General features: G+C 43.8%; 2 pseudogenes; one reads left to right on the top strand and one right to left on the bottom strand.

Moving 5' to 3' along the window:
- The first annotated feature begins 290 nt into the window (after positions 1–290).
- LOC118980032 (40S ribosomal protein SA-like) lies at positions 291–2,310 on the top strand (annotated as a pseudogene).
- Positions 2,311–13,550: 11,240 nt separating this feature from the next.
- LOC118980044 (uncharacterized) lies at positions 13,551–13,646 on the bottom strand (annotated as a pseudogene).
- Between the last annotated feature and the right edge of the window lie 542 nt (positions 13,647–14,188).

Raw genomic sequence — 14,188 nt, 5'->3', positions numbered from 1 at the left:
CCTTATTTTACCATCAATGACAGCTGTAAATTCCCTGCAGGGGAATCCAGTACCTACTTCATTTCACAGAGCATTGCACAGTCCCAGGAAGTTAAAAGGTGTCTCAGTCTAACTTCTGGGATTTCAGTCTTGTCAGAGACACACTGATGTGGAAACGACTCAGGAACTCTTGCAAAGCAGATCAAATAAACTCCATTTAAAAGACTGGATATAGCTTTCCACACTACCCAGAGAGGGGCCCATATAGTGTTGTTCTCAGTTCTCATGTAACTTAAGAGGAAGTTCTCACAATGTCCGGAGGCCTTGATGTCCTGCAAATGAAGAGGATGTCCTCAAATTCCTTGCAGCAGGAATCCACTTAGGTGGCACCAACCTTGACTTCCAAATGGAGCAGTACATCTACAAAAGGAAAAATCTACACCATACATCTGAAGAGAACATGGGGAAAGCTACGGCTGGCAGCTGGTGCCATTGTCGCCATTGAAAACCCTGCTTGATGTCAGTGTCATATCGTCCAGGAACACTGGCCAGCAAGCTGTGCTGAAGTTCACTGCTGCCACTGGAGCCATTTCTGGCTGCTTCACTCCTGGAACCTCCCCTAACCAGATCCAAGAAGCCTTCCTGGAGCCGAGACTTCTAGTGGTTACTGATCTCAGGGCTGACCACCAGCCTCTCACCGAGGCATATTATGTCACCGGCCTCCCACTGCTCTGTGTCACACAGACTCTCCTCCTCTGTGCTATGCAGACATTGCCATTTCTTGCAACAATGAGGAGTCTCTCTCAGTGGGCCTGATGTGGTGGGTGCTGGCCTGGGGAGTTCTGCGCATGTGTGACACCATCTCCCTTGAACACCCACAGAGGTCATTCCTGATCTCTACTTCTACAAGATCCTGTAGAGATTGAGAAGGAAGAGCAGGCTGCTCCTGAAAAGGCTGTGACTAAGCCATTTCTGGGTGAATAGACTGCTCTGGCTCCCAAGTTCACTGCCATGCAGCCTGAGGTCACTGACTGGTCAGAAGGCCCAGGGGACCTCTGTGCCTGTTCAGCAGTTTCCTACTGAGGACTGGGGTGCTCAGCCTGCCACTGGAGACTGGTCTGCAGCCCCCACTGTGCAGACCACTGAATGGGTATGCACAACCACTGAGTGGTCTTCAGCTGTTCTTCCACAAATTCTTAACAGAATGGAAATAAGGTTGATGGAAAATGAATGGTTTCTAAAGAAACAGAAACGATCCGATATAAAACAGAAAGCAACAAATGAATACATAAAACAAAGAAATAAACTCAGACTCAGACAACAGAAGGGTGGTTACCAGACGGGAAGGGGAGTGAGTGCGGGGAGCATGAAGGGGGAACGAGGGTCAAATATGTGGTGACAGGGAGGCCAGACTTTGGGTGGTGAGCACACAGTGCAACATACAGATGATGTATTACAGAATTGCACACCTGAAACTTATATAATGTTATTAACCAGTGATAGCCTAACAAATATAATACAAAATATTGTATCAAGGCTTCTTTCTTTGGGCTATGCCTTTCTCAACCAAGCCTAGGTGCTTAGCAGTTGTGGTCACCTCACTTTCACTATCCTGCACACTGTTTTGCTTCTGACTTCCACCCCTCTGGGTAAATTCAGGGGTTTGTCATCACCTCTTCCTGTTCTCATGATATTTTTACTATAGAAACTGCTGCCTTCAGTAGCCTGTAAATCTTATGACCAAGTAAAATTCTCAGAGTCTCCCTCACCTTCCCCAGATCTGAAAAGACAAGACGGTTCAGTGTTGATTCTGGATGTTATTTATTTATTTATTTTTGCCAGTTCTAATGAGTCTTCCTCAGGTGCTGACTGTAGCCTTTACACCTTTTTTCACTCATACCTGTGACAGTACTTTTAGTGAAATGGGGCTTTAGGACCTTACCTCTTCAGCAGCTCATTACCAAATCCCAAACCTCTTGCTCAAATTCAGTTGATTTTCCTTTATAACTGATTGAAATTATTCTCTCTGCATTCCTCTCCATGGCTCTTCATTGTTTTCTCTTATCATTTATTTATTCAAACATCTCATTGACAGGCACCAAACTAGGAGGTGGAGTGATAAAGATGGATGTGACCTGATTCCTTCTTTAAGGGCCCCACATTTGGTAGAAAAGACAGGTAATCTGCTCACATGGCGCCTTTGTGTGAATTAGAAAAAGTCATCCCTTGCTCCTGATGGAGGCAGTTCTGCACCAGCGCTCCAACATGGCAAGTGGAGAACAGGATGGATTTCGGGCCTCTCTTGCCTCCTTGCCAGGGACCCTTGTGTAGGGCATAACCTAAGCAACCCTATGCTATGACCCTGGACATGTAAATAGCATATTACATGGTACAGTGTGATGAGCACCCAGGAGAAAGCACCTGACTGCCTCGTAGGACGGGGAGTCAGGGAAGGTGTCCTGGAGCTGAGGTAACATGTGAGCTAAGGCATGGAGGAGCTTCTCCCATGAAGGGTGGCGAAGGGAAGATATGGAAAGTCACACAGGTTGGAAGAACATGGCATGTTTGGGGCTCTGCAAGTCATTTAAAGCTGGAATATCCGATAGCAATGATCTCAGACCCACATGCTATGTACCTGCTACTGAAAGTGTAGCTCTGTAGAGCAGCTTTGGTATTATCAGGCAACTTGTTAGAAGTGTAGACTCTTGGGCCCCACCCAAGACCTTCCAAATCAAACCTGCCTTTTAATTAGCTCCCTGGTGAATTCATGGGCATGTTAAAACCCCAGTGGCACTGGTTCAGGCAGGAGCTAATGAGAGCTAAGGGTTTGCTTTGAAGGCATATCCTCCAGATATTACCAACTATGGTATTTTTCTTATGCTTCCACAAATCTACCATCAACAGATCTACCTTCAGGGTGCCTCAGTGATATTACCTATAATTCACAGCTATGGGAAACAGAGGTGTGAAGAACCCATACACACCAGCAAAATTAAAATGGAAGGAAGAGAGTGCAGACTTCTCTGTTTACTCTTCCTTTCTCTCTCTCTCTCTCTTTTCATCTTCACCCAAGGACATGCTTATTGATTGTACAGCAAGGCAGAGGAGGAAGAAAGAGGGAGAGAAACATCAATGTGAGAGAAAAACATCAATCGTCTCCTGCACGTGCCCTGATTGGGGACCAAATCCACAATCTAGGCGTGCACCCTGGTGTGCCGGACAACACTCCAGCCAACTGAGCCTCACTGGCAAGGGCACTCTCTCTTTTTTCTTACTCCCCAGGCTTGCTTATCTCAAGCCTCCTGGGAGAGTGAAATGATCAAGGACCTGTCAGCTTGGAGGTAGTGCCTGGACATCATCCTGGAGCAAATAGGAAAAATGAAAACAACCCTAAAGAAGATTCCAGAACTAAAGGAAGGTTGAGTGTCATCTGTACGCAGCCCTGCTTCACCCTCATTTCTCCTGCTTCTTCCCTATTGCCCTTTCAGTGGTTGCACCGCATATATTGAGCACCTATTGTCTGCCAGGCAAGATGTTTGCATTTTCCTAGTAACTGCAGGGCTTTCTACAGATCTCTCTTCAGTTTTTCTGAGAGATTCCCAGACATCCCTCCCCCAAAGCTTTTAAAAGCCACAGTCCTTCCTCTGCCAGATCTCCCTCTCCAGCCCTCGGCAGCTCATCACAACAGTGGGAACCACTGAAGATGGAATATTCTAGAGTTTCTGTTCTCTGCTCAGCCCTCAGCCTGTGAACTTCCCTGATTCTTTTTCAACAAGGGGAATCCTAAGGGGGAATGCAGGTTCAAAAAGGCTTCAGCACCTGTGGAAGATCATTACTGAACTTGACTGAGTGAAGAGACTGACTCTGGCTCTGGTGAGCCACTGAGGTCAAAGCTGGGGTGTCTCCCTACAAAGCACTGACTAATTTCCTCTCAAAAAAGGACTGGGTTGAAGAGTAAGTTTGAGGTGCACAGAAGGGACCTTCGGGGGAGAGGAAGCAAAAGAGAAACACTATTCCCTTAAACTGTTTCTGGTAATTCAGCCCAGAAACCCCTTAGAGTTGTAATGGTATCATAACTTTGTGATAGAAAATGATGTTACCACAAAACAGAGATGACAAAGGGAAGGTCCAGAAGGTGATATGGTGGTGTCTGATTTGGCTTTTAAGTCACATTCCACAAGAAGACTGGAAACAGACCCATTTAGATACCACAAGTTGGTAACTGCTTACGTGTTCTCTCTACCTTATTCCCACTCGTCTGGTTCCTCTAAAAATGTGGGTGCAGGATCAGGAAAGGGGAAATTAGGAGAAACATGCAAATACTGAGGTTCTACTCTAGTGTTGTCAGAGGCAACTTTAATCTTTGAGATGATAAAAATTACAACCCGATGATAAAAAATTACCCCAAAAAGGGTCGCTGGTTCAGTTCCCAGTCAGGGCACATACCTGGATTGCAGGCCAGGTCCCCTGTGAGGAATGTGCATGAGGCAACCTCATACATTGATGTTTCTCTCCCTCTCTTTCTCTCTCCCTCCCCCTCTCTCTAAAAATAAATAAATAAAATCTTTAGAAAAATAATTTAAAAAATCATAACAGCCCTATCAAGAGTTACACAGACATCATCAGAAAGAATATAAAATCTAGACCTCCCATCTCTTATTCCCTTCAGAAAGTCTGCAATAATTAAAGACTGCTTTAAGCAGGCCTGCAGGTTGTTTGAATTTAAAAAAAGAGAAAAAGGAAAGAAAAATTGCAATGAATTGATAGGTTGAGATGTCATTGTGGGTCGGATGGCTACATTTATTTTAGAAGGTACCCACCATACAGCTGCCACATGGGAAAGGGAAGCAGTACAGCTTCTCAAGTTTAACCTGTGCAGTTGTGCCAATCCACACACCATTACCAGTCTACAAGGACCTCCTTGGCCAGTCCTTCTTCCTAAGAGGGCTGTGGATCACCCAGCTGGGGACCAGAGATATCCCTCTATATGTAAACATGATTTGTGCATGAGTGACAGATACATCTTTTGAGTATAAACTGTTGGGTCAGATGTACAAAAACAAGTTGTGTTTGAAACCACAGATTTCTGTTAACATCTGTTTGATTCCTCAGGACAGATAACTATGGCCCCTTTGCTCCTCCTATCATCTGAGATTGTTGAGTTGATTTGTCCATGAACTGCCAGCAGCTGCCTTTCACCACTTTTTTTTCCCTTTGGGGTAATTTTCTAGATGAGAGGAAGCGTCTTCACCTGAGCGCCCCACAGCTCTGGTTTCAGCTACAACTGGAAGTCGGTGCCCACTGAGAGGCAATTACTTTTCTTAGCCTAATCCTAAAATACATTTTCCTCTGAGATGTTTGTAAAGAGCGTTGGAGTTAGACAAATCTGTGTTAGGACCCCAGGCCTTTACCTACTTACTGGCTGTATTACTTTGGACATAGGACTCAGCTTCTGTTTGTCATTAGAACACTGGGGAGAATCCTACCTATCTCACCAAGTTGTTGTAGGAGGTTAAACAAAATAATTTATGCAGAGCAGCCCACACAGTGTTTAGCATAGCAGATTTCCATACATGTTAATTTCTTCTTCACTTTCACTTGGGTGTCTGGGCCCAAGACAGAGCCTGGGAGAAGCATGGGTGGGAGGTAAAGAGGGAAAAGACAGGAATCAGAGGTTGGCTGGTTCAGGTCGTTTTTTACTCCATCATGTGAAGTAACTTGCATTTTTAATATTATTCACATTAGTGGGAAGTGAGCTGCTCTAGCTTGATCCCTTGGGTACTGTGCCCAGTCACTCTGTGAGGATCATTCAAGCCCCGCACAAGCATAAACATGTAGCAGAGGTGACCGACCTTCAAAGGGTCCCACTTCTAATTAATATCCAAATAACTCTGAGGTGCATCCCCTCACACGACTGCAGGAAAGCCAGCCACGTCTACTGCCCAAGGATTTCTGGGGATTGCTCAGGCAACCTGGGGCCCCAGTGGCAGCACATCTTAGAATTCCTCTCACCAGAAAACTCAATGTCACATTTAACCAAAACGTCACATTTTACTGACAGAGATGTGGAAACAACACAAAGAAACAGCAATGCAGAAAACAAGACTATCAACCTGGGCCCTGAAAAGCCTTTCCTACCCTGACCTCACGAGAAGGATATCTCCCCTCAGTCCCTACTCTGCTCCCATGTGGGGAGGATCAATTTTCCTGCAGACAGAATCCATGGACCGTGACCTCAAGGAAACCCAGTCTCAGGGCTACAGTTCTACCCACAAGAAACACAACCATTTTACATGATCAGTGCCTTTTATGTACAGTGCCTTGTGTGAATGCAGCAGGTGCTCAATAAATATTTGTTCAGCGAATGAATACGTGAATAGTTTCAGCCCTCCCATTCTAGATTAGAATTTTGGTTTTACATTTATGTGATTAAAAAAATGATTAGTTTTTAAAATTTTTAAAATTCACACTTGAGACAGACTCAGGGAAAAAATATGCACACACACACACACAATGGAATACTTCTTAGCCATCAAAAGATGAAATAATATCGCCATTTGTGACAACATGGATGGACCTTGAGGTTATTAAGTGAAATAGTCAATTGGAAAATGACAAAAAACCATGTATTTTCATTCACATATGAAATATACAACAAAAAAGAAAGAAACAAACAAACAAAACAAAAACAAACTCACAGATACAGACATACAGTGGTAGTTACCACAGGGAAGGTGGGTACGAGGAGGGTGAAAGGGGTGAAGGCGGTTAAATGTGTGGTGACTGAGGGAAGCCAGACTTACGGTGGTGAGCACATTAGTGTACACAAGATATCAAATGACAATGTTGTAAATCTAAAAGTTATATAATGTTATTAAGCAATGTTACTTCAGTAATTAAAAAGGAAATAAACACATGAAAACTTCTGAAAAATAGAATTTTCCTATAAAGAAAAATCTTGGCAGTGCCCTTGGCAGGTCCCCAGATCTGTCTCTCGCTTCACCAGTTTGGATGGAAAAGACCCAGGGGTGCCCCTTCTTCCAGCCTCCAACCACACTCCAACCTCTTTTCCAGTCATCACCAGAACCACCTCAGCCTCCCAGACCAGCCAACACCAGTTTTTGACCTTAACTCCCTATTGTCAGAATTACTCCACTGAGGTGGAGGCTGCCTTCAACCGCCTGGCCGACCTGCATCTGCGGGCCTCCTACACCTACCTCTCTCTGGGCTGCTATTTCCACCAAGATTATGTGGCTCTGGAGAGCGTGGGCCGCTTTATCCTCGAGTTGGTAGAGGAGAATCTCAAGGGCACTGAGCCTCTCTTAAAGCTGCAGGACCAGCCCAGTGGCCGCATTCTCGTCCAGGACGTGCAGAAGCCTCCTCAGGTGAGTGGGGTGACACTCGGGACGCCATGGAAGCTGCCCTGGTCTTTGAGCAGAACCCGAACCAGGCCCTTTTGGATCCGCACGCCCTGGGCTCTACCCGCAGGGACCCTCATCGCTGTGACTTCCCAGAGAACGCTTCCTGGATGGAGAGGTGAAACTCATCAGTTTCACCTGATGAGGGACCGCCTGACTAACCAACATCCGCAGGCTGGCCGGCGGAGCTGGGCTGGGTGAGTGTCTCTTGTAAGGCTCACCCTCAAGCACGACTAGGAGCCTTTGGTGCCCAGAGACTTTGAGGCGCCCATCTGCATTTCCCCAGTATCCAGCTTCTGCCTAAGCCTCTCTCTCTCAACCTCTGAGGCATCCTTTTAATCACCCTGGAGCCCTCTCCCATGCATCGGACCACATGGAAACAACAAAACTTTGTGCAGTGAAAAGAAAAGAGAAAAGAAAGACTTCATGGCTTGAAAAAAAGCAGCTTTTCCTGCCTTTGCAGCCCAACTTTCTATATTTAGCAATTAAAATTTCATGAAATATTTTTTCCCCAATCTAAACTGGTACGCCTAATCACACAGGGCGTTTACTGTTAAGAGCATACTTCCTGCAAATCCCAGGATGTCTCTGCTGCCTGGAGGCCAGCTGAACAGACTCTACTGTCCACAATATAATTTTTAAGACAGATTACTATACTAGGAGCTAATCATTCATTAAGCTCTGGCTATGTCTTTATATTAACTGTGATAGGCACTTTACTATATTATCGTTAATTCCTTCAATAATACTGCTAGGTAACATTCACTATGTTATATATGAGGAAAGTATGGCTTAAGGTGAGTGACCCACCTATGGTTATATAGCTGGTTACTGGCTTTAATTCAGGCCTATATCTATAAGCCTAAAAAGAGCTTACAGAGTCAACAAGGAAGCTATGAAATTACTGTACTCCCCACGCCCTGCTTCCCCACGATGTTCTGCCGTTCACCCTGAGTGGTTGTGAATATCTGCAGAAATTAGCCATTGTTACTCATGAAGAATATTAAATTGTCCTTTGGTGTTTGGGGGTAAGAAGTCCGAGAACCACCACAACGCAGTACTTCTGTCTTCTGCCTTTCTCTGTCTGAGGCTCCAAAAGAAAGTTCTAAGAAATTTTAGTTCTTCACCCTTACCAACATTGCCCAAGATGACTCCTACGTAATTCTGTAAATGACTGCCAGAAGACGTAAAACACTACGGCAGAAATTCATGGCCTGACACTTCACTGAGAAGTTCTGTTTGACTTCCCTATAGTCATTGTCAGATCACTTTTCCCTCCCTGTGTTGGATACTCTCCACTGAGCAAAGCTGGGGTTCCCGCCACTCCCCTTAGAGACTAAAGGAACTGGCATCATCGCCGGGGTAAAGGCCTTGCTGTGGGCTGCCCCATCCCACACATACCCCAGCTGCTTTCCCCACTGTAGTCATCTGGTGACATTTCTTCTTTTCGCCTCGAGTATCACCTATGGAAAAGGTTAGAGAGAAGGCTTCTGTGATCTGCAAGTTACCTGAGGACAGAGATGGTGTTTCACTATCACTGTATCCCTAGTGTCTAGTACAGTGCTTAACACTAAGTCAGTGGTTAAATAAAGGAACCAGGTTAACAGCTTGGTTTTCCCATGGCTGTAGCTTCCAAAGGTATCCCTGGACCCTACCCCCCTAAAAAAGGCCCTTCCTCTCAAGTCTTAGTGTATTGCTCTGGTTGAACTAATAAACAAATAGCCCCTAAAGAACTGTACATTCTAAAACAGCATTGAGGCCCACACAAAATTCTCTCTAAAGGTGAGTCTTTAGGCAGGAGGATGGAGAAATGGGGAAGGTGTGTGTAGGGGATGTGTAAGGACTTCCTAGCACCTCTCTTGGCATACCCAGAGGCAGCCCTTAGTGATCCTATCCAGAGGCGATTTTTTTGAGGCAATGTAATCCCCAGTTACTGCATCAAAACAAAACCCAGGATTTCACACTGGCCCCTTTGTATCCCGACATTAACCAGAAGGTAAATGGCAACCCTTTACAGGTTTCTCGTCCTGTGTCATTAGCCTCACTCTGTTTTTAGAAACAAAGAGTTTTGAAAAACAAGATGTTTGAGTTTAAAAACAGAGTTTAGAAAACATATAATAGTATTGAGAGAGGAATTTAGTAAGTTGACATAGTTCTCAAGAAACCATACTAATGAGGTTTGGAGACCTGTTTCCTTTGATGATATAATGCCTAGAAGATTGTTAAGGACTTGTTTCAGTTGGTAGAGAAAAGTTCCTTTGAGGGTAAGATATTGGGAGCCAAGCTGTGGATGAAAGAGTCTGGTCTGTGATACTGGTGTGAGACGTGAATGAGGCTACAGTTACTTCACAGAAGGGTAGAGCTGGAAGGGAATTCAAGAGTCGTTTCATTCCACCCCCACCCCACCCCACCCCACCCCTTCCCAAAATAACTAAAGTGACTAGTTCGAAAAAGCATAGAATCTTAGGCAGAAGGGAGATAAATGTTCACCTCCTATGGGGTGAGTCCCTGATAGTCCCATGCTGCACCAATACAGAGGTGGGCAAAAGTAGGATTGCAATTGTGGGTACGCAAAACACAGTTTATTCTTGTACTATTACTTATTTCTATTATTTGTCTTATTTTTTGTTATTATTTTGTGTCCTTACTTATGCTTTATCTTTTAGGTAAAGATGGCTGGTAAATTAACCTACTTTTGCTCACTCCTGTATTTTGAGCAATGGGGTGATTAACCTTTGATGAATAGCTCTAATTGTTAGTGGTTTATTTCTAGTTCTTGGACAAAACTCTACTTCAATGTAATGTGTGCCCATTGACCTTGGCTTTCATGTCTTGCCTTAATCATTCTTCTCTGGGTGAACTATCCCTAGCTTCTTCAGGTCTTCCTGGTCTGTGATGGTTTCCAGCTCCATCACCATCTTGGGCGGCTCCCCGGGATATGTTCCCACTTATCAATGTCCCAGTTAGCACGCGGGGCTCAGGATAGAACAAACTATGCTACATGCAGGCTGGTCTAGACTTCGTAGGTAGAGCCAGACTGTTTGTTCCCAGTTCCGAATAGTACCCTATTGTAGTGGTGGTGAAGTTCTCCTTCATTTTTTAGCGTTTGGATTTCAAGTCAACCTGCATTTGTATTTGTGGCACATTTGTAGTTTATGAGTATGCTATCACTCATATTACTTTATATTAAGCCCCCTTTTCCTATTAACTCCTAACAAAACAAGCTTCTCCCATCTTAGGTTGTGTGAATCAAAAGCAAGACTTTATTTTCTACCTTCTTGGTCTTGACCCGGAGACTCAACCTGGGCTCTTAACTTAGAAAACTCTCCTATGTCTAACTGAATATTCTCCCTGCTTCATTAATCTTCAAATAGTATGAGCTAATCTACTATGTCTTCATCCCAGTCACCACCAGTAAGAGAGAGGCAAACAGAAACAAGACAACTTTTTAACAGTTGCTTTGTCAGCCTGAGCTCTTCTCCCCGTTAACTTTGTCACATGTATATAAACCCAGCCCTTTGCTATGTGCTGTGATAAAAAATCAAGACTCTGAAAGATCCTGAGGACCTTTCCCCACTACAGCCCTGAAAAGAAGGAGGTCCTGTGCCTGTCAGATCTCCCTGAGCTACCAAACTGTTAATGCTACTTCAAAAGTTATGGGCAAGTTACTTAGCTTCCCTAAACCCATTTCCTTATCTACCAAAGGAGAACATTTGCCCTACTCCCTTTACCAGCTGTTAGTAAGGCTCCACTGGCACAAGAGGACATTTGAAAATGCTTTGCAAATTTTAACTTGCCACAGAAATCTAAATGATGATGACGATGATGATGATTTGTTACTCATGTTGAGTGCAAGTAATTTAGGCCTGACGGGTTTCCTTCTTACTGCTGTGTGCAGTGTCTGTTAGCCCATCAGTGCCTGATTCAGCACTGAATCTAGGTTTCTGATCTGCCCTTGCCTTCCTGTTGGACTTACCTCTTCGGACACCTAACATAGAACCATACTGAGACTGTGGTTTTCTCCTTGCCTTCTGTTGCCATTTTCAGTTTTGGACCTTATACACATCAGGGTTTGTTGCACAATACTCAGTTCTCATGTGACAGTTCCAACCCTGGGCAGCCTCCTCATTTCAGTGCCCAGCTGGGTGTCCAACACCCAGGGACACTTAGTTTGTTAGACGAATGGCTGAATACCTGAATGAAAAATAAAAGAAGGCTGCCTTCACTCTCATTTCTGTACCTTTAGTGTGTTTTCATTCTCTCGTAGACAGACAGAAAAACAGACATACAAATACATTCACAGATAGACAGATGGCCAGTTAGACAGATTGGTAGGTAGACAGAATGACAGATATGTAGATCCAGTGAAACACCACATGCTAAAGCAGGTTTTAGATGTTCTTGTTACACCAGTTGCCCTCCTTCAAGGCTGACTTTCGACAGATCCTCACTGGCATGACTGCATAATTGTGGCAGATAGAACTGGATAGAAAACAACCGCTGCCCCAAACACCCTAAGTGCTTCACCATTCTGCCACTTCCTGAAATTTGTCCCTCCTCCGGGGCTCCCTGAGAGTCCCATAACAACTTAGGAGTGACTCCAGGCTCAGCAAGCAGCTTCGGGGAAGATTCCCCAGCATTTGGATTCAGTGTCCATTCTGATTGGCCAATGCCACTGCAGGGCAGGATGGTGATGTTTTTTGAGTATCAGCTCTGCCCTTATTATTTATCTACTCTCTACCCACCCTGAAAATCTCCCAGGCCCCCAGTGATTCTTGTTCCCTCCCTGCTCCAACCCACTCTGAATTCCTTTGAGTCTTATGTCTATTCCCATTCATCAGACACTTAATTGTATGTGGCCTTGTTTTGTAGACAACTTCTCCTGTGTATGATGTATTTTTCCAGCTCCTTATAAATTCCTCAAGCTGGAGCATCTCTGAAAGAGGCTTTGTAGCCTTCACAACATCTCACACAGTGTTAAATGAGGGTTCAAAGTCCGAAGACAGACTCCGATAGCTCCTGGGGACCTTTCTCTACTACAGCCCTGAAAGGGAGGAGATACTGTTGGGACGATCCAATGACTGCCCCCGCACCCACTCCCAACCATCTCAGGGATGACCACTCAGGTAAGCAGAGCCTCTGTCAACGCAGGCTTGAGCTTTTTATTTTGCCTCTTGGGGATGATTACTGCCTGTCAGACTGCCATTTCCCCTAATGCCTTTCAAACATCACATTCCAGTCCTGTCCTTGTTCTTATTTTAGAAAACTCAGAAAAGATTTTGTGCTTTAGAAAAACCTTCTCCCTCCCTCCCCTTGAATTTTCTGCTTTCAGGAAAGTGGTTCTTGAGGACGGCTCCCCAGAGCATTGCTTGAAAAGACACAAGTGGCTCATCCTATCACATGTGCGTCAGATGCCCAGTCGCAGCCCAGTCATGCGTTGCCTGCAGAAGCCGAGGTGACGTTTGATTAAGCAGGCAGGATGCTGGCAACCCCTGTACTTTTTCAGATTTTCACTTAGTAAGCTTGTCTTTTATTTTCTTTTCAGACTCACTTGAAAACACAGGTGAAACTTTGCACCTGACCTAAGGGAAAAAACATGGGCTGTACATAGGAAAACTTTGGCTGAAATACCACTATACTTGGTATTTGAGTGACTTTTGATTTTCAATAGATAGACAATACAATTCTAAAGTTTCAAAATATTAAATAAGTTTGCAACTTAAATTAAGATAATTTAAGACATTAATTTTAAATATTATTTTTCAAATTTAAAGTGTTAAATGTGGTTTAAATCCTTTCAAATACAGGAAATGCACAAACAAAATAAAAATTCCTCATAATCTCATGGTTACTGTTCGTACCATTCTAACTTTACAGTTGAGAAAGCAAAGGAGAGGAAGGAAGGAAAAAAAGGAAGGATATGAGCTCTTAGATTTTTCCCAAATGTGTAAAAACAAAGTGGGGAACTCTGTAAAAGTAATCCCAACATTTTTCTAAAGAAATGACACATATTTATATTCCTAATGACACTTTTATTGCCAGGAGTACCACTGCTGTTTCAGGACATCACAGTGTCTCATCGATCACCAAGCTGTACAGAGCTCCAGTTTTCATATCCCAGAGGACAAACACTTCAAACAGCATGTACATATTTTTAACATGGAATGGTTCATGAATTTGCCTGTCATCCTTCAGCAGGGGTCATGCCAGTCTTCTCTGTATCCTTCCAATATGTGTTGCCCAAGCAAGCAGTATAAAATAATATTTTACAAAAGTATGATACATTACCAACAATCTTACACAATAGAAAAAAAGAGGAAATTACACACAACCCCACCACTTTAACAAAGTCATAAAGTCTTCCCAGACTTTAGTCCTATTCTCACTTTTTTCTTCTTATTTATTTATTCATTTGGATTTAACATTATAATTTAAAGCAAACAATTATTATAAGACCATTGACACTATTGCCCCATTCTGACTCTCTCTCTCCTCTCCTTACCATCACTTATTGTCCTCAGGGGTTTAGAGCTTTTATAGAATTTCAGATACAGAGAAGTGACTTTGGTATCAGTTTGCTTAGGTTTGACTCTGGGCTCCACTGTACGGACTTGGGAAAATTACTAAGCAACTTTGTCTCAATTTTCTCATCTGTATGAATTTCTCATCCCTACTCATTGGGTGCTGTGAGCATGAAAAGAGATAATGTATGTAAATTGAGTAATGCAGTGATAAACTCAGAGTAAGTACTCAATATACAGAAACTACTTTTCCACTTAAAATTATAGCAA

Source organism: Sturnira hondurensis, unplaced genomic scaffold, assembly GCF_014824575.4.
Source record: "Sturnira hondurensis isolate 20B ecotype Veracruz unplaced genomic scaffold, ASM1482457v3 Scaffold0022824, whole genome shotgun sequence".
NCBI lineage: Eukaryota > Metazoa > Chordata > Mammalia > Chiroptera > Phyllostomidae > Sturnira > Sturnira hondurensis.
This window is presented reverse-complemented; position numbering and strand designations above follow the sequence as displayed.